The following is a 26,011-nucleotide window of genomic DNA, read 5'->3' as shown; positions in this document are numbered from 1 at the left end:
TTCAAGAAAGGTGATCGTTCTTGCCCAAGTAACTACCGCCCCATTTCACTCACCAGCGTATGCTCCAAAATCACGGAACATGTCATTTACTCTCATGTTGCTAACTTCCTAACTTCAGTGAAGTTCTTTCACCCTAATCAGCATGGCTTCAGGAAAGATCACTCATGCGAAACGCAGTTAGCTTTATTTATTCATGATATTCATTTAAACCTCGACTCTAACATTCCAACTGACGCCCTGTTTTTAGATTTCGAAAAGGCTTTCGATAAGGTTCCACATTCTCGCCTTTTACTAAAATTATCACGCCTAAACATCCACCCACTTGTTCTTAACTGTATCCAGTGTTCTTTAAGTAACCAAAAACAGTTTGTATATGCTAACAACCTTACATCTTCCGTTTCCTCCGTTCTATCTGGTGTACCTCGGGGCACTATTCTTGGGCCACTCCTATATTTAATCTACATTAATGACCTGCCATTCACTGTAACCTCTGCAATACGTCTTTTCGCTGATGATTGTGTCCTATACCACCCTATCAATCCCGTCGCAGACGTCTCTACTCTTCAGGAGGACCTCTTTCATATTCAAGACTGGTGTGCTACATGGCTCATGTCCCTAAACGTTAGTAAGACTGTGCATATTTCATTCCATCATCGACCTAACTACATTCCCCCTGCCTACAAGATTAACAACTGCACTATATCTACTACCGACTCCTTCAAGTACTTAGGAATTCACCTATCCAAAGATTTGCCTTGGTCAAATCATGTAAGGCACATAATAATTTCATCTAAGAAAATTCTTGGTTATCTTCACCGTAATCTCTTCATGGCACAGCCACCCGTGAAATCAGTTGCCTATAAAACGCTTGTGCGACCAAAACTTGAATATATATGTGCTATCTTTGACCCTTACCAAACTAATCTCACTAAAGCCCTTGAAAGCATTCAAAACCATGCTGCTAAATTTATTCTTTCAGATTAATCATACCACACTAGCGTTTCATCACTAAAATCTAAACTAGACCTATCGCCTCTTGCCTCTCGTCGTCGCATCTATCGCCTATGCCTCTATCGCAGGTTTTTTTTATTCCATACCTCGTGACAGCCAGCTGGTCCAGCTGGCTCATCGTGTTCGTCGAACAGGCCATCCGAACTCGGTAATCCCACCAAAAGCCCGCACCACCACGTTCCTGCAGTCATTCTTCGACCGAACTGCCCGAGACTGGAATGGCCTTCCCAGACAAACTGCACTCATCCGCGATACAGCACGCTTTAGATCTGCCATTGAGTGTTCCGACTCATCTTTCTAATTTCCACATCATCAATCCCGCCTTTTACATGCCCACCCCTCATGTAATGTCCTATTTTGGACCCTTGAGGTATTAATAAATAATAAATAATAAAAATTAATATTATCAGTGAAACACAGAGGGCCAAAAAGGGCCTCGTGCGGCACAAATAATGCTGTCAAATTTGTGGCTTGCACAGCATAAGCGGTCTACCACATTCCTTTATCGTGCGGAAAAGCATACATCGGCCAAACTAGCCGGTGCATCAACGATCGCATTAGAGAACAAAAGGCTTCCATTTCCTCAACACACGGCGCTCATTTTCTAAGTCATTGTAGAGAGTCTGGATGCACACCTGTGTTTGGCAACACTATAGTATCTTAGTCCGCGTGGAAACGAGGAAAGAAAGAGATTCTGTAGGCATTACACATAAGTAGAAAAAATGCCACTTGCGTTAGTGACACGTCTCTGCGTCTCACTGATAAAGAGATTAATTTTCCTTAGTGCCATTGTTGATTTTAGCCAGATGAAAAGGTTGGTCTCCTACAATGGCACTTTGCGCAGGCACCACGTATGCCGGCAGGTATATTTTCGACCTTCAAGTTTCAATCTTGTTTCTACTGGCTATTTTATCCGTTTTACAATGTACCAACTATTTCAATGTACCAACAATGTACCTAGAACTGTTCGGAAGAGTATGTGCCAGCCAATTGTGATCTTGGAGATATCATTAGAGAATGCCGTAAGCCAATAGCAAACAGCACTTGCGAAGGAAAAGCTTTATGAATTCGGCCCCGATTTTTCAGTAATATAATTCAGTTGCATAAGTAACATACAGGCAAAGGGGAAATACTTACCTATAGCTTTACTTCTTCCTAGAGCGTAGCTCCTAGGCGCCCGTTCCTGCGTTTCGCGTCGGCGTCGTCCCTCGACGTAACCGAGTGAACGAGTACAGCGAAGGATGAAAGAGCGAACGCGTAGCACAGCGGGGGATGAAAGACGGCCTCAGCGAAGAGACGCGTTGAGAAAAGCGGAGTAGAAAGGTATGGCGAAAGTGTGAGAAGAAAAGCATAGTGCCGCGCAAGACGGGATCTGCGGTGACGACCGCTACGAGATGGTGCCAGAGTAGCGCGCCGTCGTTTGTTCACTGATGAAATGCGGCGAGCGCGTCCACCGATACCATGTATGGAGACAAAGCGCTGAATGAATGGATGTCTGTCTACAGCGGCTGCTGTGAATCGTTCCCACGCGTCACCCACGTGCTGGCTCTCGTAATCTCACGATTAACGACGCAGTTGCGCCACAATTCGCTCCGTTTGCAATGTGCCGCACGAGGTCGATTGTCCGCGCAAGCCTATATATCGCGAAATGAAAACACCTATGGACCTTCGCTCAACTTTCGCATTAGGGAGCGTCGTATAATCCTCGGTGAATTTTTTTTAGCATGCTAGCTTGTACGTGCTAGTTAATTGTTTCTTCCTTATACATGAAGTAATGTTCGTGTACTTTTCACGGGTCTCTTTAATTAACTTCAAGTTCTTCACTTAATTGTAATTATTGACTCTTTTTTGACATATTTAAGCTAACCTCTTATTATTTACGAGAGTTTATTACGGCACATTCATTCGTGTCATTCTTAATTTCGTTCCGGCGTTTACGCTGAGTGAAACGTTCGAGCTAACCCGGGGAGTGTTAGCCAGCGCCATTCATGGCCATGGCGGCGGATGTGGAACATCCTTTTGCTCAAATCAAAGGTGGTGACCGTTTATGCATGGCCACTCTAGCATATATGTAATACACGCATAAATGCAGGTGATGTGCAGAAAAGCCACTCCCGAAATAAGATGCTGGCCCCGTGTTCACACATACACACAAAAGTTCTTAAGCTAAAATAGTTCATACGGGCTGGTGTTAGCCAGTCGGGATGTCGGACATAATATTAGTGGAGTAGGCCGGCCAATGGCAAACAGCGCTTGCCGTGACGTCACCTGTATTCGAAGGCCACGTTTTAAGTCCTTTTTAAAATCCCCTTTTTCACGTGAAGCTTTCTGTGCCAACTTCCCCAGGGTCCGGCGTGTCGTCGTTGGGATGTTTCGCCAATTATACTGGGCCGATTCCGGATAGTCTCTAATCAAAGGTGGTGACTTGGTGGGCCGATCCTAAAGGGTGTAAGGGATTAGCGAGTGCCCCTAATGTTCAGTGAGCATTTAAAAAATGCCTCTTTTTATAACGCAGTTAGTATTCTTAAGGTACATCACGCACTTTCCCGTGTCCGTCTTTAACCGTTTTCTCCCCAACATGGGTCACAGGGTATACTGCATAGTCAAACGGATAGAGCATCGGGCTGCTGTGCTGAGGGAAGCGGGCTCGAAACCGACTGTCGGATCAACTTGTGTCACTGAGTATGTTCCATTGGGTATGTGCCGCTCTTCGATGAACCTAACTTGTATTGCTAGGTGTGTGGCCACTATATAGGTATGTGTCTTCTTCGGTGAAACTCTTTGAAGCCAACTTGGCATTGGGTATGTGCCGCTCTTCAAAAAAACCTATTTGACGCAAACTCGGATTCCGTAGGCGCCGCCATGTTTAAGCACGTTGTGACGCGTCCATAGCTTGCCTCAGTGACCTCCGTGATTACTATGGATGTACATGACGCCGCTGCGATTCAGAAAACTTCTGTTTCGACGGGCATAGTCGACAGTGACTGGGTGGAAGACACAAAGCTTTGACCACACCTTCAGAAAACATGCAAGTGCTTTCGGTGCTCATTACGCTTTGTCCAAACGGTGCGTGCAGCGTATACGGTGCTTGTATGCTTGAAGCTGACCTAGAAATATATTCCAAGCTGCCCAAATTTTCCGCTTACGAATTAAATCAGGATCAATGTGTTCCTTGTTCTTTATTTGGAAAACACTTTGAAACATAAGCTTGTCTTGTTCCTGACTCAGTAAAGTTCCTCGGTGCGGTCACTATCTGATATTTTCTGCCTAATCGCTTACGGGCGTGCTTAGTTGCGATAGGTTTGTCCTTGCTGCGCACAAGGCTTGCATCGTAGATGTTCTATAGTTTGTAATAGTTTCTACCAAAGACATTGTTGCTAGTCACTCGCTTACTCTGTGAACCACCACGAAATGTTCAGCTTCGAACATTCGTGTGCTTTCGGTGTAATCGCCTTTGCTCTGTTATTCTTGATACGTTGACGATAGAGGGGGCGTAAGTTTGCGTGTGAGTTGGGGTGAATGCGTGAATATAACGTGCGATAAACTTACTATGACAGGGAGCGGCGCAATACCCTTTGCTACTGTGTAACGAGTGGTACTCACTCTTCCCGACGTTCACCCGCCGCGGTTGCTCAGTGGCTATGGTGTTAGGCTGCTGAGCACGAGGTCGCGGGATCGAATCCCGGCCACGGCGGCCGCATTTCGATGGGGGCGAAATGCGAAAACACCCGTGTGCTTAGATTTAGGTGCACGTTAAAGAACCCCAGGTGGTCAAAATTTCCGGAGTCCCCCACTACGGCGTGCCTCATAATCAGAAAGTGGTTTTGGCACGTAAAACCCTATATATTATTATTATTATTCTTCCCGACGTTCCGGGGTTGAAGTACTTTCTTTGCGTTGGGCTGCTAAGCACGAGTTGGCGGGATCGCATCCCGGCCACGGCGGCCGCATTTCGATGGGGGCAAAATGCGAAAACACCCGTTACTTAGATTTAGGTGTACGTTGAAAAAACCCAGGTGGTCCAAATTATTCTGGAGTCCCCCAATATAGCGTGCCTCATAATCAGATCGTGGTTTCGGCCCGTAAAAACCCATAGTTTAATTTTTTTGGTCCTTTCTTTGGAGGTTAGCGATACAACGCTGGCGAATGAGTGAATTTTTTAATCCTTGAGGAAAGTCGTGCATCGCGAAGGGCCGGAAACACAGGCAGTCATTGTGTAGGAGAGGTCTGTAAACTCGACCATTCAAATTCCTTCTATTCCTTAATAAGCCAGGCACTATATTTGCAGCCAACTATACTGGAAACGTATTCCCTCTACCGTTCCACAGTTTGCAGCATGAATAGAGCACAGTGCGTTAATGATCGCGCAGTTGCATTTCCGACAGCTGATCGCACAGTAGCAGTGTAGCAGCGGTGATGGTTTCGCGTTGGTGCGCCATCGCCTGAGGCAACGTGCGGCGTGCCGCCGAAAGCGCCATCTCGTTCCTCTAGCGCAAACTACTTCAGGGAAAGGGTCTACACTCACACATGCGCAACGCGCTGACTTCAATGCAGCACCGCTAGATGGCCCAGCGTGTCCACAAGGAAGCGCGAAAGAGGAGCCCGGCTGAAGTACACGCCTCATAGATGACGCGTTTTGGCGTTGACAATGCGGTGTGTCGCCACATTGCTTTATTGCTAATCGCATTAACCTCGACAGTCATCCTAAGATGGCTTCTGCCGGAATTTTTTTCTTTGCAAGTGGAAAAAGAAAGATATAAATGTCAATGACATGTCCGGGTTCAGTTCCTGCTTCGCATTAAATATTGTCTTGAGAAGAATATCAAGATTGTACTGTATCTTCAGAATAAAACTGCAGTAAGACGCTGATGAGTTATCTGCATCATTGTGTTTTTGTGCAGACGAAGGGGTCGCTAGAAATATCTTTAATGGGCATACAAGTAAGCGGACATGTTTAAATGACCGCCAGTACGCGCCACCACCTGTTGAAATTGAGGTGCGGCAGATGGCGCCACAGCGGTGACCATGAATCATGGAGGAAGGAAACTGAGGAGAGGCCGTACCCCCTCCGCGCGCTAGCAGAAAAGTGTGGAGGAAATGACGTAGAAGGTTCTCCTTTGTTTTGCTGTTTTTTTATTTCTTTGCTGTAGTGGCCCCGCCTTTCAGGCCACGATGGCGGCTTTGTTATTGTTCTGTGCGCTCACACGTGTTGCTCCGTAGGTTTTGTACCGTGGCAAAGGCGCCGTGCGGGCAGGTTTGCGTTGGTCTCTGTGTTTTGTTGCGCTGCGTTATCTGGACCGTGCTCTACCGCATGTTGCTGTGGCCAGGTGGGACAGGAGGAACTAAAGTTCGTGAAATGAACGCGCATGCAACGCTGTACGCAATGTACCGCGCCACGGCAATGGCAACGGACAAAGGAATATCCGCGGGAAATGTTGCCCTCTTTCGCGGAATCATGCTAACGTGCTAACGATTGTTTAGTATTGCTGCGGAGCGCGCTGGTCCGAGCAGCACGGTTGTGCGCAGCGCGGCGTGGTTTCGCGAGAAATGTAAAGAGAGGAGAGCTGGCCCGATAGGCGGAGCAACGCCATGAGCAACCCCAACTTCCGGCTTCACTTTCGCTTCACAAAGAGTGACGTCAGTGCCTCTCCTGAGTTTCCATCCTCCGTGCCATGAATGAACAGTTTTCCTCTATCCTTTCAGCTATCATCGCTTCCTGTCCTGTAAATCCATAGTCCCTCTCCCACTGCTGGCTGCCGTTCATGCGTCAGCCGCTCGAGCTACTCGAGCTAGAAAGTTACAATGCGGCCAGCAACAATTTTCTTCCTTCCGTTAGATGAATAAACAACCACTTGCTGCTTCCACGTGGTTACTGTATGTGTCGGTCGCGCTGAAAATGACTGGACATTGCGATGACCACAACAACAACAACAACAAGGTGCTGCGGAAAACAAAAGCTATTTGCTCAATTTGTTTACTTGTCATCTACCATTTTCCCAAACGGTTATGGACGTAACGGTTGCGGACAGATCCATAACAAGTCCACAACATGTTGTTTATTTGGGGGTCATAGCGAATGCTCCACTGCTGAATATAACTATATTTGTCTACAACAGCCGTAAATCTATCTATCTATCTATCTATCTATCTATCTATCTATCTATCTATCTATCTATCTATCTATCTATCTATCTATCTATCTATCTATCTATCTATCTATCTATCTATCTATCTATCTATCTATCTATCTATCTATCTATCTATCTATCCATCTATCCATCTATCCATCTATCCATCTATCCATCTATCCATCTATCCATCTATCCATCTATATCTATCTATATCTATCTATATCTATCTATCTATCTATCTATCTATCTATCTATCTATCTATCTATCTATCTATCTATCTATCTATCTATCTATCTATCTATCTATCTATCTATCTATCTATCTATCTATCTATCTATCTATCTATCTATCTATCTATCTATCTATCTATCTATCTATCTATCTATCTATCTATCTATCTATCTATCTATCTATCTATCTATCTATCTATCTATCTAATCTATCTAATCTATCTATGGCGGAGGCTCACCGAGGCCTCCGCCACCCGCTTTAATTTAAATCCCAGGTGTTCTCCTGAGGCCTCCGTAAGCCGGTATTACCTTTATTTTCGCATGCTTAATGATCTAATAGGACGAACTAACACCGTAAACGTAAATTCCTTCCCGCAGAAAGAAGCGCGAAAAAATAAAGAGGTTCTGGAATGCGCTGTGAAGAACCGCTCTCATGTGACCACTTTCTGCGTCATGACGTCACGACACATACAGCTCCTAGGAAACGAAACTGAAACTGATTAGCAGAAGAGCTATTATAGTAAATTATTTTGGGCGCTCTGAGACTTGTAAGTATCTTTTCTGTGGTTTCGAGGTTCAGGACCTTCATTCAACGCAAAAGGTGAAAAGATGTCATACTTCGTGCGTTGCTTGTGCGTGGTATGCTGCGTTAACAAATTCGCATGTACATTTACTTATTGGGATTCGTTGCAAAGGCAGTTCGCACTAAATTTTATTTTTCTTCCTACAGACAGCGGACTTGCCACCTTTAATCTTCAAAATATTGCCTTCGTTCAAATAGTTAGGCAACGCATCTATCCACTAAGTTGGCGTCATACCTATCTCACGAGTGCAGCATGCGAAATTCTGAAAGACATTGCCTACTTCGAAATTGCAAATTCTGTTTTTTTTTTGTGTGGCTGGAGAGAGGGCCTCGTTCTTCGTCACAAAAATTTCGCAAAAGCTTGCTTTGCGAAACTCAACTGGCCACCTTCAGCATGACCTGCATAGATACGGCCAATAAAGTATGTACTTGACCTTCTTGTGCACGTGCTTAACCACATATATAACATTTCTCTTTCTACAGGCATTTTTCCTGAAAAAATGCAGCGCGCGAAAGTAACAGTTTTATACAAGAGTGGGGACAAAAACGATTTTTCAAACTATCGACCCGTTTCTGTTCTCCCAGTTTTTTCTAAGGGTTTGGAAAAAGTAATTGGTAAAAGAATCGCCTCGTTCTGCGAAAAACACTCTCTTATATCACCGCAACAGTTCGGCTTCCGCCAGCGCATGTCCACAGAACTCGCTTTGCTAACGCAGAAAGAAGTAATATTACAGGGTTTTGAAGACAAAAAATTAACGCTAGGCATCTTTGTGGATTTCTCCAAGGCTTTCGATAGAATAAGTCATCGAACCTTGTTTGCTAAATTAGAATACTATGGGTTTCGTGGCCTACCTCTTTCTCTTTTACAATCATACTTAAAGCATAGGAAACAAGCAGTAGCAATCACAAATCACCTTTCCTCTTTAGAAGATATTGTTGCAGGGGTACCCCAGGGGAGCATATTAGGGCCGATCTTATTTAACCTATATATAAATGATATCGTAAAAGTTAGTAACAATGCGCAGTTCATTATTTTTGCCGATGACTCAACCATATTCATTCAAGCATACGATGTTCAGGAGCTCTCTTGCTTAGCAAACTCAACACTTCAAAAAATGCACTCCTGGAGTATGGCAAATTCACTTGAAATTAATACCAAAAAAACAAAATCAGTTTTATTCACCCCTTCTCAAAAACCAGTTAACCATTCACTTGATCTGTACCTAGGGAGTGAAAAAATAGCTGTTGTGAGTGAGGTTAAAACACTAGGAGTTATCTTCACCGAACACTTAAGCTGGGATGCTCATGTACATCGTGTATGTGCAAGTCTGTCACGAGCGTGCGGTGTGCTTTCTAGGCTTCGTCATGTACTGACGGACAAGATTAAATTATTGCTTTATAACGCTCTCTTTGCAACTCACATTAACTACTGTACTCTTATATGGGGAACTACTTCATGGAGGAACATTCAGAAAATGTGTACTCTACAGAAAAGGGCACTGCGTCATATAGCGAATGTAGTACACGATGCGCATACAAAGGATCTGTTTCTAAAATATGGCATACTTCCATTTCAGCTATTGTATGACTTTACTCTACTATTAAAATACAAAAACAGTCTTAAGCAAAACGAAACCACCTTTCTTACTTTATGCACGTTAACACAACCATCCGACATACCCTATACGCTCAGAAATCGAAGCACTTGGCTGACTCCCTTTTCAAGAACATGTCATGGAACAAACAGGTTAAAATCGCGCATAGCTACCATTTTAGGTGACCTGGAAAAAGACAATATTGACATAGATAACTTAACCCGCAAAAAATGGAAAACTTTTATACTAAATCGCTGGTGCTCTTAAAAAATATAGACCGTTCGTTGACTGTATGATTAGACTACTACATCAAATTGGAATATTTATGTTGTACTTCTGTTCAATTTTCTTGTAGAAAGGTTTCTAATTAAATTACGTCATGTGTTTAGCATTTTCTGTTTTTTGCTGTTCTGTGCGCTACTGTTTATTATATATTTTTCAGTGACATACTATAACAGAGCAGTCGCTACAGATTTTTGAGTATTTTATATGATGCACTTTGTGTTTTTTTCCCATGATTTTACATGACCATTTGAAATCTGTAAATATTTTTTTTTCCACTCAAATGTATTTACTGTCTCTTGTTTCTGCCAAGTGATGGGGCAAGCACCCAGTCAAGCTGCAGCTTAGCAGCTTTTTGTGCTTGTCCTAGCATTCTTCTGTTTGTACAAAAGAAATGCTGAAATAAATTGACTTGACTTGACTTGAGAAACGTTCTCTCCGCTTAAAAAACATAGAAGACTGTTTTCTTCTCTTTTGTTCCATCGTTATGGCGAAATCATTAATGATTGTTAAGGTGCAACGCCCCAACCTATAGCACTGTGGGCTATCAGGGACGCCGCCAGCCGAGGGCTGTGTGGGTCGCTTTTCACTACTTCACCGCGCCCCAAAACATCAGTATAGACGAGTGGTTATGCCTTATGCCACCTTAAAAAGTGGCAGACGCTGTTGGTGTTTCATCGTGTGACTGAGCAGCAGAACCACGCAGCCACTGCAGTGGTTAAACACTTAACGACGTCATTGGTAGTCCTGCTTTTGGAACTTGCAGGATTGAAGCGACGTCGGTATTCCAAGATCGCCTCCCATTTGTTTGGCTATACCCCCGCTCGGAAACATCACGTGCACGGTTCAACCTTGTTACCTTTGTGTTCTCATCAATTTCAAAGTGGCCGCCGGATTTGTCTTCTAGCGTCCACTCATTTTGCGCGTAAGTCAATATTTCTGATTGAAGTCTTGATTACGTTGAATTCCGTGAATGATAGGGCCGGTGGCTGACGACTGCAGAAATTTAAATTAGCGAATTCGTGCTATACCGCAGCTAACGCATACGCAGTCACTAATGCTTAATTGTGAAGATATAAATCACCCGAAGGCATAGGGTCGATCTCTCCTTATTTAGCTAAGCCTTCTGGCACGGCAATGAAACGGCACCGCTTGCCTGTATTTGGGCACAGGGGCGCTTTTTACGTGCTAATTCTGCTATGACGTCCTTAACAGTCGAGGTAATATTGCTGACTGAGCCGATGATGAAAAAAAAAAAGGATGGCCAGACTAAACACCAAACGAAAAGCTCTAAAGTGTATACAACGACAACTGGTAAAAAAAAAAAACAAACAAACTTGGCAACTAACTATTTTCACATAACAGCACGTGCTGCAAACTGCTAGAACACATTTTATTCGAAAGCCTCGTCTACTTTCTTGAAGATAACACATTTTTTTTCACTTGCAGAACAGGGCTTTAGGAAATCATACTCATGTGAGAATCAACTCGTATTTTTCAGTGATCAGTCGTATCGAATTCTTGATCGTCCATTACGCTCCGACATGCATTTTTTTTTAATTTCTCAGAAACATTCGATAAAGTCTGTCACAAACTTCTAAGCCAGAAACTAAGACATTTGAATATTGATGATAATCTTCTAAAATTGATCGAATATTTTCTTATTAATCTCTCATAATACGTTACTGCCAACGGCTACAATTCCCCCGATGTTCTCTGTTGACTCCGGAGCGGCCCAAGGATCGGTTGTCGCTCCTTCGGTGTTCTTAACGTATGTTAACTTTACCTTCCTTCGCAAGTAACTTCTAACACTCATCTCTTCGCTGATGATTGGGTTGTCTTTAGAGAAATTACTACAGATTGTGATGCTAGCCGTCTTCAATCCGACCTAGATGTAATATTTAACTGGCGTGCAGTCTATGGCTAATGGAATTAAATGTTAACAAGTGTAAAGTTATGCATGTATCCAGAGCACCTAACTGGTGTCAGGTATACTATTTAAGTAACCTTCCTTTCGAAGAGGTAAACTCATAAACTACTTAAGATTCATATCACATTGAACTTTACCTGGCCAACCCACATTATTAATATAGTGAGCAATGCTAACCAAGCTCTTGGTTACTTAAGGTGAAACATTTTTTAATGATCCAGACTCCTTGAAGCTGTCGCTTTATAAAAACTTAATACGCTCCAAATTATAATATGCTACATCAGTCTGGGACCCTAATAACATAAACTTATTTACACATTTGCATTAGTTCAGAATAACGCGGCTCGTTTTATTCTTTCGAATTATGACAGAACTACCAGTGTAACAGCCATGAAAACTAGCCTTTGTCTTCCATCTCTTGCAGTTCGACGTAAAGTTTCCAGTTTATCATTATTTCATCAAGTTTTTCACCATAGAACGTTGCATGATGTATTTATTCGTACTCCACACTACGTATACCGTCGCATCGATCATTCGTATAAGTTACTGAGCACGTGCTGGTGGGCGAGTTGGTTATGCATGATTACTACGAAGGCGCGAAATAAAACAACGGCCGACAACATCGTCCGTTGTTTTATTTGGCGCCTTCGTAGTAATCATTCGTATAAGGTTCAGGTCCCCTCTTGCAGCACAAATAGTTTCTCAGTCATTCTATCTCGGACGTCACCATAGTGGAACCAACTTCCCGCAAACCGATTGTATCCATCAGTGATACTTTCTTGTTTCGTGATGCCTTAGAAAACATTAGTTATACTAGAATGCGATTTTATGTACTTGTACATCTCGTATTTTTTTGTAATAGCTTTTTTCCCTACTCATTGTATGCCTACCAAATTACGCATGCCAAATTTTACATCTCATGTATTTTTTTTCGCATGTAATACTTCTGATATGACCTGTAACCCACTCCCCTCTGTAAAGTCTTGACAGGCTTTGGGGGTATAGTAATTGAAAATGAAAAGAACTGGCCTAAGTGCGACATGGTCACGCTGAAAATTATATTAAGGCTATATGGGACGAAAGATTTTTTAACGTTTCTTTCAGAAAATTTACTCTCCGGTTTTTCCCTAAACTATGTTTATAAACACGAAGGAGATCAGTATAGAAATGATGTCTAGTGATTCATATGCCAGATAATTGCTATTACCGTATACTTACGGATGCACAAATCACGCTAACTTGCACACTAGAATGCTTACAGCTACCATCCAGCTATCTTTATCACAATTTAAGAAGAGAGTAACTGAAAGAGCGGGATTTTCCCCCACTCTTTATAACATATAAGTAATAATTTTCCAATATTTTGCGTAAGCCGCTTGGAACCCAGTCTCTGCAACAAGGAAATGTATATTGAACGTCATATGGATAACGCAACAGGGGAAATAACTGAGACACGTGTTTTTAAAGCTAGGATGGTGCGAGTGGAGGACGGCAGCAGGAAATGTGTCAGCAGCCCGCATGTTGACACCTTAATTAGGGTTCTAACCCGAGGTCCATCATCGTGGTTAGGTCAAACTAGGTGTGTGGGTGAGCCTTATTAGGAAATTTCTCACATCTCCTGGATGAGTTCGGCACTTCGTCGGTGAATCACAGTGAACACACACACGCGTGCGCACACACACACAAAAAGGCGCGCGCGCGTTATATCACATTTTCGTGCAGTCACGTGACACATAAATATTTGTCATCTACAAGAGCTATTGGAATGCCTTGACTTGCGATCTGAAGAAAGCGAAAACAGAATATCATCGAATCATTCTGAAAAAAAAAAAAACATATTGCAACCCTAAAGAGGTGCGGGAGTGGTTCCACTACATATAGTGGTTCCATGTTTAGTGGTTCCACTATATGCGGAAAGACTTTACCGGCTCGGGCTCATATCCAGGAGCTCATATATGAATTGTGCAGTCATGTTAATTAGACACAATCGTCTATTTTCTCGCACCCGACTGATTCCGCAGAAATTACGCAGGTTATAGTTTATGGATAATTAAGGAACAATGTGGCAGCTGGAATCGATGACACAGGTTAGAAGAGAAAATAGAATTTATTGATAGGAAAGGCCGAGAGTTCGACTTGAGCTAGTGCACTCTAGTCTGCTACTCTGCACTGGGAAAGATGGATGGGGAGTGAAAGTATTGGGATGGATGATGATGATAGGAGAAGTGGTGAGTGCTTATGTACAAGAGACAGTTGCCTTGCTAGAGCCGCTCGTCCTGCTTGGTGTCCTGCAGAAACTTGGTGTCCTGCAGAAACTTGGTGTCCTGCAGAAACTTCAACAAAACTTTAGTTGCACGCATTGAAGTTGCAGTGTCAGGCCATGGGCCGAGGATAGCTTCCTCCAACAGTGGTTGCCTGCCAACGCTGCCTAGCTTTATAACGTCCTTCGCTCCAGCATATATGCTGGGCAATCGCAAAGTATGTGTTCCAGTGTTTCAGGCATCTGGCAGTGTTCACAATCAGGGCTGTTCGATTGGCCAATGAGGTGCGCGTAGCGACGGGTGAAAGCAACGCCCAGCCGAATCCTGTGTAGCAATGACGTTTCGCTTCGTGGAAGCTTCGGGGGCAAACAGAATTTACCGTGCGGGTCGATCATATGTAGGCGTCTGTGAATGTTGTCATCGTGGGCTCTGTATGCCTTTGTAAGGTCCTGCATGAGGGCCTTGATCATGGAGTTGGTGTCAGGTCACGAGTAGGCAATCCGTACTTGTTCAGAGGAAAAGAAGGCCGATCTTGCCTCACTGTCTGCGAGTTCATTGCCGATCACACCACAGTGACTAGACACCCATCGAAAGGGGATCACGTGGCCGCTTAACTCGGCACTGTCATGAAGTTTGGCGATTTCCAGCATGAGCAGGTAGCATGGTCTTTTGTTTAAAAAACATTTTAGCGCTTGTAGCGCTGATTTGACATCGCACAATATCGTCCATTTATGAGTTGTCTGCGTTCTCATAAAACGGACAGCCTATCGTATTCCCGCAAGTTCCGCAGCCGTAGATGTCGATTTGTTGTCTAACCGAAATCGTCGAGTAGATCCAAGTTGTGAGATGACAAATGCGGCCGTTGTGGCAGACGGCGAGACCGAACCATCGGTATATACTTGTACAGTCCCACTATATAATGTAAATATATGGGACAGGAGGAGCTGCTTCAAGCCAATGGAGGAAACGTGAGATTTCTTCATAATTGCGGGTATCTAAAGCCTCACTAGTGGTCTTGGCAATGTCCATAGAGGTGTCGCGGGAATGTCGGTGGCCTGGAATATTGCAGGTATAATGCTCGCGTGACATGCAATAGCTTTAGAAAAACCACAGTCAAGGTTGGTGCTTGGAAGTGTTGACAGTGGATGGTGTGAGTGACTGGTTAGCAGGCGAAGATAGGTTCGCACAGGTTCACAAGACCTGTATATGTCGATTGGACAAGCACGTGCTTCCGCTATTGTGCCCTTAGTTGACGTGCAGCGTGGCAAGCCAAGACATATGCGTAATGCTTGTGCCTGAAGGCTCTCCAGCGTGCGCATACAAGATGATCCCATGTTAGATAGCACAGGCATGCTGTAGCGTATGTAGCCCACAAAAAGTGCGTGGTACCCTTGGAGCAAACTTCGCTCAGAGGGTTCCCATCTCAGTCCACATATTACACGAAGAACGTGTATGAAGTTGGTCAGTTTAGCCCTAAGCGCAGAAACATGTTTGGTCCAAGAAAGACTGCGGTCTATTATCCCACCAATATATCTGTGGTGGGTGTGCAAAGGGAGCGCCGTTCCGTCGACAACGATTGGATATTGTGACATTGATTTGCGCGTGAATGACAGCACTGCACACTTAGTTGCTGATAGTTGCAGGCCTCTATGGCGCAAGTACTTCGCCGTGATGGTAGCCGCACGTTGAAGACTTGCACGCACTTGTGGACATGTGACCCCAGATGACCAGATACAGATATCATCCGCGTACGTTCTGATATGCGTTGTTTCAGGTAGCTCGTCTGCAAGGACCACCAGTACGACATTGAACAATATTGGGCTAAGGACGCCACCCTGAGGAACACCTTGGCGAACGTTATGTCTATCAGTCTCGCCATCCGAAGTGGACATGAAAATGGTGCGGCCACTCAGGTAACTCTGCAGCCATGCATACATCCGGCCACCAACTCCAATATCCTCAAGCGCCTGAAGAATCGAATGGTGGACGACGTTGTCGTAGGCACCTTTGATATCCAGAAATATTGCACATACCAAACGACGGCGTCTCTTTTCCTGTTGAACAGAAGATACTAAGTCGATCACACCGTCAATGGAAGATCGGCCTCTTCTGAATCCATTGATAAAATAAGGAAGTCCACCACTTTTCTCGAGCAGCCATTTCAGTCTGTTCAGTACCATCCGCTCCATCACTTTACCAACACAGCTTGCCAAGGCTATTAGCAGATAATGTGAGAGATCATGTGGGCATTTCCCAGATTTTAGCAAAGCCACAAGACGACTGCACTTCCAGTGATTAGGCGCAGTTGCTGTGTCCCACGTGGAGTTGTAGGGCGCGAGGAGAATTTCTCGAGCTTCTACTCCAAGATGACAAATCGTGGAGTATGTAATTCTATCTGGTCTTGGACAAGATGACCGGCGGGAAGTAGATATCGCAGCGTCGAGCTCGTGCATAGTAAAAGGCGCATCCAGACGGTGATCACTAGATGGTGGAAAAGTCAGCCTTGAATGCGTTGGTGTACCGTTAGAGGAACTCGCAAGCAATTTGCAGAAGTAATCGGCGACCTTAACTTCACGCCGGCCTTGTCGTATGGCAAGAACGCTGAACGGGTGCAGCTGTTGTGGAGGCGATCGAAGGCTTCGCACAATTTTCCGAATTCTAGAGAGAGGTTTTCTCGGATCCAGAGAGCTATAGAATGATCTCCAGCGTTATTTGTTCAGCTTGTCAAGGTGGCTCAGGACATGCCGCTGAGCCCGGCGTGATGCAGTGACGTCTAAGGGTGATTTGGTCCTTCTGTATTTCCGTTCTGCTCGACGCCGTATCGCTTGAAGTCGCTCGTACTGGTCATCAATAGGTGATCTAGGTGAAGGCGCGCTGAGGTGTTTTGTTGTGTCGCGTAATGTTGTCGTGATCACATCTTCAATATTGGATGGTGATTCGACGGCTTGACATGCGGTGTTCACAGATTCTCGAAATGTTGGCCAATCGATAGAATGCACAGTGTGCGGAGCTGGGGGATGTAACCATCTCAACTGAATATATGTTGGTAGATGGTCACTTCCAAGGGTGTCGAGATCAGTACACGATCGTGTAGCAGACAGCAGGCTCTTTGAAACAAACGCAGTGTCAAGACAACTGCTGTAGTAAGAGCCTCGATGGTATGTTGGCGAGCCATCATTGATCACCATCAACCCTTGACTAAGCATGAAGTCAGCCAATTCTCTACCGCGGGCGTTCGTCGAAGAAGAACCCCACATGGGATGGTGGGCATTAAAGTCGCCGATGACTATGTGGGGACCCGGACAAGTTTTCAGTATGGACAGCAAATATGAATAGTCTATGCTCGATGTTGGGGGTATGTATCCTCCAATTATTGAGAATGTGCGCCGCTTGTACTTCAGTGTTATACAAACGTTCTCGTTGGAAGCATTGCAGGAATGTCTTTACGAAGGCACGCTAAATTCCGACGAACAAATGTGAGCACTTTGCTTAAAATGTGGTCATTCCTTTACCACAGTGGCACATATCCAGATATGCGTAGTAAAGACGCCATGTTTGGTTCACATATTACAGCCACGGGAAACTGGTATTTGAACATTCATTGCCGAAAGGATGCGAGGCGGCTTCGCAGGCCTCTGGCATTCCACAGCAGTACTGCAGATCTTCGTAACTGGTTTTCAAAAGATAGCACCATGATGACTTATTGTAGAGCCGCGAGGAGCGGTTCCACAGCATCTAGAACATGTAGCGCGGTCTTAGCAACCGGCGTCTGTAGTCCGCAGAGAAGTGAACGCATCGTAGTTATCAGGTGTTTCAGCATACTTCGTACATTTTCATTTGCTGTCTTATCAATCGCAACCACATTTGCAGGCACATAACCCGACGCATTCAAGCCTGTTTGTTTGGATGGGAGCGACGGCCATTCAATGTCAGAGTCGGTCGGCGGAAGCGTCGTTTTCTGCTGCGCATGTGTTCCACGTGCTGCTGCCGAAGAAGGTATATCGGGCCCACATCGTGATCGCAGAAGGAAACTTGGCAAGTGAGGAGTTTGGCATGTGGCCGATGGTCCATCTGTGCGGGAAATACTCTTGCCTTGCTGTCGTCTGTGTCGCGATTGGCGCCGGCGGCGGCGTATCGATGTAGCAGCCTGTCTGTGAGTTGAGTTGTCCCGCACCACCTTTCGAAGCACTGACATTTCGTTCTTGATTTTCTGGCAGCATTTTGATGTCGCTTCATGTGGACCGGCACAATTTAGACATTTTAGGTCAGTAGCATCGCAGCTATCATTTTGATGGGCCCCTTCACACCGTTAGCATGTTACGCCGCCCTTGCAAGCTGCGCTTACGTGTCCTATTTTGAAACACTTTCGACACTGCACCAGTTTTGGCACGTAAGGGCGCACACGGTGTCTTACGCATCCTACTTTTACGTAGTCAGGTAATGTTTCAGAGTCGAAGACTATTTTAATACACCGGGATTGACCGAAGCGGTGAATCTGCACTATTGGTGCGGTGGAATTCAAAAGCCCCTCGAGGTCAGTGTCTGTGATTTCTTCGTCCACGTCAGAGATAACGCCAGTCGTGGTTCCTTTTCCATACGCATAAAAGAAGCGCACTGGGATGTTTCCTAGTAGCGTGGCAGCCTTTAGCGTATCCAGAATTGATTTGTTATTCACGTCAACCGACAGGATGTTCCTCCGTGCGTTAATTCGTATCTCGCTGACTTGGCCTGGAGCAATTCGCTCAAAGTACTCTGTTAAGCTCTGCCTGTTCAAGGTATTCAGATCGTCGGTAGCTGTGGTAGGGACGTAAGCAACAGGGAAGGATTGCTTACCAGTGTCCTGCCTGGGCAACGATTCACTTTCTGTTGATGTCCTCCCGAGTTTTCTCTTCAGGCGGTGACCCACGGCAAGTGTGAAATGGTTGTCCGATTCCATTTCTTCTACCGTTGAGCTGTCGGAAGATTCAAGGGCCATAGTGGAAGGTCCAGTGCGGTCCCTTGTCCCCGATGCAGTCAGTGGTGGACGACCAGGGTCAAGCGCTTGGTTGGGATTCCTATCCCCCATCCCGGAGGATGATGTTGTGCCCTTTGCACAACCTCTGATGTCGAAAAACGTCCGGGACACAGGAAAATGAAGAGACCACAACTATAGGCGTTCTTCTTCCGAGGCACTTCTTCTTCACACGGCACAGGTTAAGTGCACATAAAGTGTATACCGCCAGTGTAATTTTCTCGCCCGCCATTATTGAAGTTACTCTCAGCAAGTGCATTTTCCCGCATATTTGAAAGGTAGCACGAGTGACAGCCATATACAAGGTGTCCCAACTATCATGCATCAAGATTTAAAAATATGCAAATGCCATGTAGCTGGACGGAACCAAGGTAATGTTGTTTGCTATCGCTTGGAGATACTCAGATTATTTTTTTTACATTCCACATAACTACATAATTAGTCATAATTGAATAATCAACTTCTCATATAATATAATTGGAGAAAAGTGTGAATGAGAAAAATTGTAGAGCAACATGAAAAACTCCCTATACAGCTTTCTGTTGCTGAATACGTGCTATATAAAAGTGTTTTTCCGTGCGTGAAAGAAGCCCGCAAATACACGCAAAATAGCAGCGCGACTGGCCGCTCGAGGCGCTTTGCGTGTATTCGCGGGCTTCTTTCACGCTCGGCTCACTGGCTAACCCGGCAAACTCACCGGCTACAATTCGTAAATTGCAATATGTGCCGTAAATGAATTGATAAGTTAATTAGTCATTGTTGTTAATTAGTCGAATATGTGTTTCGATTTCCTGTGCTAACAATCTCTGCCTCTTCGAATAATCCAGCCCAACGACAAGAAATATGCTATCTACCGCAGGCGATTTTAAAAATTCCGTAAAACCAAAAATGATCACCCTGTATGCGGCGTGATATTGCTGTGTTCTAGCTCGGCCCTTCCACTGACTGCTGAACGAACTTAAACCGACTTTTCTCGCAGGAAGGCGTCGATAACTTCGCGATGCCTACCTGCCTGATCGTGAGAGTCTTTTGAACGTCTCTCGAGCATTGAGCCGGAAAATATCGTTCATTTAACTGCATCGTTCTTTGCCAGTTTCTACGCCGTATATGCCAAGGCTTGCATAGCATGCTTGTTTTGCTAGTATTAGATTGAGCGGGGCGATTAGTTGGAGACGTTGGAAGCACGTGTATTCTGCTACTCTATTTCAGTTTATATGAATGGCTAAGGTGCTATGAACGATGAAAGTTAAAAAATACTGATTAACATGGAAAAATGAAAAAATAATAAAATGATTGAATGATGTTATGTAACACTGAAGCAAGGGACAGGAAAAAAAACAATTCAAATTAAAGTTCGAACGCATGCAATTCAGTACAAAGTAAAAAGAAATAAAACACCATAAAATTTAGGACTATTTGATTTCTGCACCAAGTAAGTTGCCGCAGAAGTTCTGAGCTTCGTTGTATTCTTTGTCGTCGATGCAGACATGGAGTCATGCAGCGCTGTCACGCACATCACTGAAGCATAAAGTGAAGTTTTCCCCGAGCAGCTCACGCACATATGATGCGTTAAGGATTCATGAAGTTCGTGCAAAAGCAATTTTACGCGTCCGAGTATTGATGCACAAGCGAGGGGAGTATGTATGCTGGCCTGAAGCAATGCCAATTCAAGGCAACCGCAAGTGCGTCTCGTATGCGGTGGACACGGCTCAAAAGATTCGGATTTCTCTGCATCAGAGCGCACAGATGCGCACCGTTCGTCAGTCCTTTATTACCTGCCCCAGTATTTTCGTAGCACGCAGGACAAGAAGAATTATGAACAGCCACAACTAAGCCCTCTCACCGCTCTTTTAAACTGGAAGCTCTACGCGCCGATAGGCCCTCAGAATTTTGTGTGTGCTGTATGCGCTTATTATGGTGATTTAGCAAAGAGGTTGAGGTTGGACTTAGGGGCGCAGAATTGCTTTGCCCAAACTGTGAAGTCCCGGAACGGCCCGCTCGGTGGCAGCATTCGTATGAGATTTGCGAAAACCGGGAACTTGGTTGATGCAGCCATTATAGCATCTCGTCCGTAAAAGGTGAAGCCCGAATTGTCACGTACGACGCCCGCTGCTTGTCGGCCTTCGCATTACGTTAGCATCACCCCTGACTTCTTCTTTTGCGACAACAGTTGAGACCTCGAAATTGGGTTTGCTGCATTCATCCGACCATCCCTCACGCTACTGCGTCGTCGTTATTTTAATTGTCAGCGGCTTCTTCCTATATCGTGGTTAATTTCATAGTACAGTTCATTACAAACGATAGCCGCGGTGTTTCTTGAGTGCTGCGCCATTTTACCTCCAAGCCATGTTAGCGTTGTGGTCTTCCGACACGTGTCGTTCTATCACTGGGCAGCTTTTGTTCTGCTCCCAGGAGCGTATATCACGCCACCATGCCAAACCACCATGCCAAAAAGGAAAGGAGAGAGAGAGTGTGTCTGACTAAGCGCTTCGTTACTTCTCGCTTCTTACACATATGTATGACCATGGTGGGGCTGACACCCTAAGGTAGAATAGCAACGAATTCGTTACTGTCTTGCTTTCTCTTTCTTCCATAGCGTGGTCAGCCATCACCATCGCGCGTACGCGAATGGCTGTTGAAGATATCCACTCGGTACATGAAAAGTGGACGAGTTCCTTTCGAGCCGGTACAGTGTATACACAAGGAATGACAGATGCTCACCGAAGGGCCTTCAGTTTCATCTCTACAAACGCCAGCAATGTTCAGTTCATAGAGGACGACGAGGTTCTGGCCGCGAGGCCAGCGCCTTTCTATGATTAATACGTGCTTTCGCGGAAACATTTCGGCAACGCTTTTCCTGCATGGACGCTCCGGAACGCCGATGAATAGCAGCAACCTGGCAGCGCGCTCGCGTTCATACTACCCGCCCATGTGGCTCGTGTTGCACGCAGTCCATGGGTGCGTGGCTTGAGCGGCCGCCTTGACGGCGGATGGAGGGCCAAGGGGGAAAGCGCAGCCTGGCCGCTGCGTTTTTGCGGGGGAGGCACGAGGCGGGAAGACAGCGCAACAGAAGAGCCGCACCGCCCGAACCTCGGTTTTAGCTTCTGCATACACAGACAGAGCTTTGCTCCACGAATCACTTTTAGCAGCGCTGCCGCGGGCGGACGAAAAAAAAAAAAAGGAAAGAAACACGCACTGACACACCTCGGCGATGCAGGCGCTAGAAGAGCCGAAACGCGTGAAGAAATCTTTGAGGCGTCTTGAGCGACGAGTTGCCAAAATGTCAAGAAAGCGAGAAGAGGAAGAAGGAGCTGGAAAAGAAGAACAGGAACGCAGAGGAACACGGAGAAGGACGTCAGGGCGGAGTACCAGAATGGAGGAGAAGGTGAATAAAAGGAAGAAAATAAATGCACAGAGAGCAGGCGTAGGTGAACACCAAGACGGGGAAAGCAGGAGCGGAGGGAAGCGCGAGTGCGCGCAGTTTTGTTTTAAGCTTATAGTGACATCCCCGCGGCATATACTTTTCGATTTGGTGCATAGACACGCGCATCGCGCGGGCTGGCTTGCGCGCGCGCACACACACGCACACGGGAAGAGGCCGCACGTGTGGCGCGGCTGATATCTTGTCTCCGCAGCCGCCTTTCCTCGTGGCTTCGATTGAGCACTCCCCCTCCCCTTTCTCCTACTGCTGGCGGCACGCGTCCGCGCGAGGAGCGCGTTTCTCTCAGCCAGGCAGAGAAGCCGGGCAGGAGGGGAAAAAAATCGCCGCGGCGTCTTCATATTTGCATCGGAGAAGAGCTTTTTAGGGGCCGCCTTTTCTTTCGTGCAAGCCTCCATTCCTTCGAAGAACCATGGCGAGAGGGAAAAAAAAAACGCATTGGAAGAACTGGAGGAGATGCGGGAAAATCACGTCACCGGCGTGAACATGTGCAGGCGCCTCTCGCATATGCATATATCGCTCCAGCATTAAAGCCTTTTTTTCTTCTGGGGCGCCTTCTCCTCCCAGTCGGAGTCGGGTTCCCCAGTGACCGTTAGCGCGGCCCGAGAAATAAAAAAACATGATAACGAAAGAGAAGAGTCAAAATCTCCGACTCAGCAAGGGCTCTCGTGGGGCCTTCGCTGCCGGGGAGCGCACAGCCAGCGCCACCGGACTACGCTTCGTCGAATTACACGCACCAGTGGCACATGCAAAAATCCGGCCGAGGTTTGTCATAGATGGATGCCGAGCACCTGCGGGAATATGGCCGACCAAGAGCGGGAATCAAGGCGCGCGTTCAACTACACGCCGCCCCCTCCAAGCGGCGTCTCGCCGGCCGCGTGCGCAAGAAGAGCAGCCGTCGGTGTCGTGGTGTTGCTTGGCTCGGAAGCGCATGAGGGAGGCAGCGCGTGCGCTGCCAGTAAGCGGCCATTAACACTGTTCTTGTTTTCTGCGAAATCGGTCTGGTTTTTATGGAGCCGCTGATTGGGAGGGAGTGAACCGTGCAGTTACGTCTCCGATCTTCCCGAGACGATGAGAACGCTTCCGCGTGTACGCGAGCCGAATCTATTAGGACGACGCCCGTGTCAGCGGCGAACGCCATGCGAATGTATTGGCACGCAACAGCCTTTGTACTAAACGACACAATAAAGACGCATAATTATCCTGAGGTTTGTTAAAACCGAGAGAATAAAGTCATTGCCGCACTAAATGCGCGTCACGTGCCGCTTCGTTTCCCAGCTGTTTGTGAGGCGAGTTTGTGGAACTTGATGCAAGGGCGAAAGAACAAGAAACATTTATTTCCGCCATTGCAATTTATGTATTTGCTTTTATTGTAGGTACCCTTGGCGTGACCTTTTTACTTGTTGCTGAAACGCATACTGTACGTTAGTGTCATTGTTTCGTTGCTTTCTATCTCTTTCTCATTCTGCCCACAACGTGCATGTCCCGGTAAAATCTACTATTTCCCAATGTGGCCAATTATGTCGGACAAGCAGAGTTGTTCGTATGGCTTATGCTAGTATCCCTTATCATGATCATTGTTGCCGTCATGAGCGCTCTTCTGCGGCTTATTTCGGGAGCACGTCAATGAGCGATTGCATGACCTGGCAGAGTGCGACTAGGGAATCCTTCCTACCACCGTGGATACGTTAAGGACGCGGGATCGCTGCCAGCTCAGCCCACCTGCGAGTGACAGGCTTAGGCCCGTAGCACAGCCACAGAAGGGCTGGCGGCCCCAATAGTCGGCGGCGCATCTCGTCGTCCCTCTGCCTTGTGTGTGCGTGCGCGCGCGCGCGCGCTGCCCACCTCTGGGATTCGGCCGCAGGGGGGACACACCCAGGCGAGCTCCGCGTAGTGTGGGCCAAGTACAGGCGTGCGCGAATGCAGCGCACGTCGCTCGGCTGGCCCGAACGGGAAAAGAGAGAGGAGGCGGCAAAGTGAGGCTCATCCCGACGGCCGGAGGGGCACACAGACGCCACCACTCCCGGCTGCTCTTTGCAGTCGGGGCGTGCGCGGAAAGCCGGCGGTGGGAGTCACAGAAACATGCTTCGCTCCAAGCTCGCAGTATTTTTGGAAAGCCCGTGGCTATCGCAGCGGGGGGAAAAAGGAGGACATGCTTTCCTAGCACGTGAGCTGTCGTCACGTTGCACCTGCTACATCCTTCGGGACACACCTAAGGATGTGTAGCGAGAGGACTTCGCTGAAAGGAGGCTCACGCGACAGCGACTCGGATTCACGCGCAAGCGTACATCCTGCAGTGAACGAAGCTTGGTAAATTGAATGAAAAGGGAGAGGTCTTTGAAGAAGCACGACGCATAATTGATGGAAAAGAAGGCAAGCTGCAGTGAAGAGCTCCAGAGCCTTGAGACGTATATAGTTCAACTTTATTTTTGTTCTAGTATAGCGGTTCCAAGCGCTCTTTCTACGTTTATTCGCTTTCATTGGCTTTACTGTAACTTCTCTAATTATTGCGCTCTTGTAGGTACCATCCATTAGATTCCTCTGCAAAACTTTCATAAGCCTGCCTGCATCCGACAACATTTAAAAAGAAGTATCCCATATTTCCTACAGTTTGCATATTTACCAGCCATATACGTTGCTGAAGCTTTCGCACTTGTGCCAAACTTACTTCCCCCCTGACTCTCCTCTTGGGCTGATTACCTTACTTATTCTTATCCGGCTGGTTAATTGATTTTCAGTCTCATTTCCTTGATAACCAAACATCTTCCTTTCATTTAAGTTTTGCTAAGACCGTTACTTCTATGTTAACAACTTAGTTTGGTTTCGCATTTTTCCTTGATATGGGCGTGTACTTTATCTGCCCATTGCGTCCATAATAAAGCCTCACAGACAGCCATCGCAGACAGCCAACAGCTGCCAGTAACACCGCGTAACTACTTTCATATCGTCTGATGGTTGTGTGATGGTGTGAAGCCTCGCGCACTGTGACACAGTGAATAATCTGGCGACGTGTGTGAAGTGAATTCAACAGGCCTTAACTTTAAAGCGAATCTACAAAATTTTGAAAGACGTCGCTTCGCAAATGAGCTTCGTTGTCTTAATGACAATATATTGATGGTTATTTCTTGCTGCGGACATATTGTTGTGAACGGGGAGCGGCTTAACGTCTTTGGCGCAGTGCGCCTTGGGCATGTTTGTACGGCATTTTTGGAAACGGAAATATGTAACAGCGTGAAAACACCAGATACAGTAAGGAGACACATACGCAGCGCTGCCGAACAGTGTGAATGTGCGTCTCCTTGCTGGTCCCGTGTAAACTGCTATTCACTGCTAGTCACCCGTAAAATTGAAAAAAAATCTGATAACAGTACAAATAAGTGTCCAAGAATATCCGCAAGGTGTGCGGCCATTACGAGCTATTCACTGTAAAACCGATAATTAGAATACCAGAATGAAATAATATTTGAAAAGCTCCCAGCGAAATTACTTTGAAAGGATGCTTCGTTGCAAGCTTACTCTTTTGCAGAAGAAGCCAAC

The 26,011-nt window shown here is 46.0% G+C and overlaps 1 protein-coding gene across 13 annotated transcripts in view; it reads left to right on the top strand.

Annotated features, from left to right (window-relative positions):
- Window positions 1–26,011, top strand: part of L (zinc finger protein Lobe) — a 287,693-nt gene that overhangs the window by 3,086 nt on the left and 258,596 nt on the right. For 7 of the 13 annotated variants that reach the window (XM_065426790.1, XM_070530684.1, XM_065426789.1 and 4 more), the window contains exon 1: window positions 10,292–10,758. The exons of 4 other annotated variants lie outside the window; for them this stretch is intronic. The gene's annotated coding sequence lies outside the window, so the exon portion shown is untranslated. Of the gene's footprint in view, window positions 1–7,873; window positions 7,922–10,291; window positions 10,759–26,011 lie in introns of those variants that run through there. 2 more of the 13 variants (XM_070530681.1, XM_065426784.1) reach the window with 2 other exon arrangements.

Source organism: Dermacentor albipictus, chromosome 1 (genome assembly GCF_038994185.2).
Source record: "Dermacentor albipictus isolate Rhodes 1998 colony chromosome 1, USDA_Dalb.pri_finalv2, whole genome shotgun sequence".
Taxonomy (NCBI): Eukaryota; Metazoa; Arthropoda; class Arachnida; order Ixodida; family Ixodidae; genus Dermacentor; species Dermacentor albipictus.
Note: the sequence above shows the minus strand (reverse complement) of the source record. Positions and strands in the feature narration are given on the sequence as shown.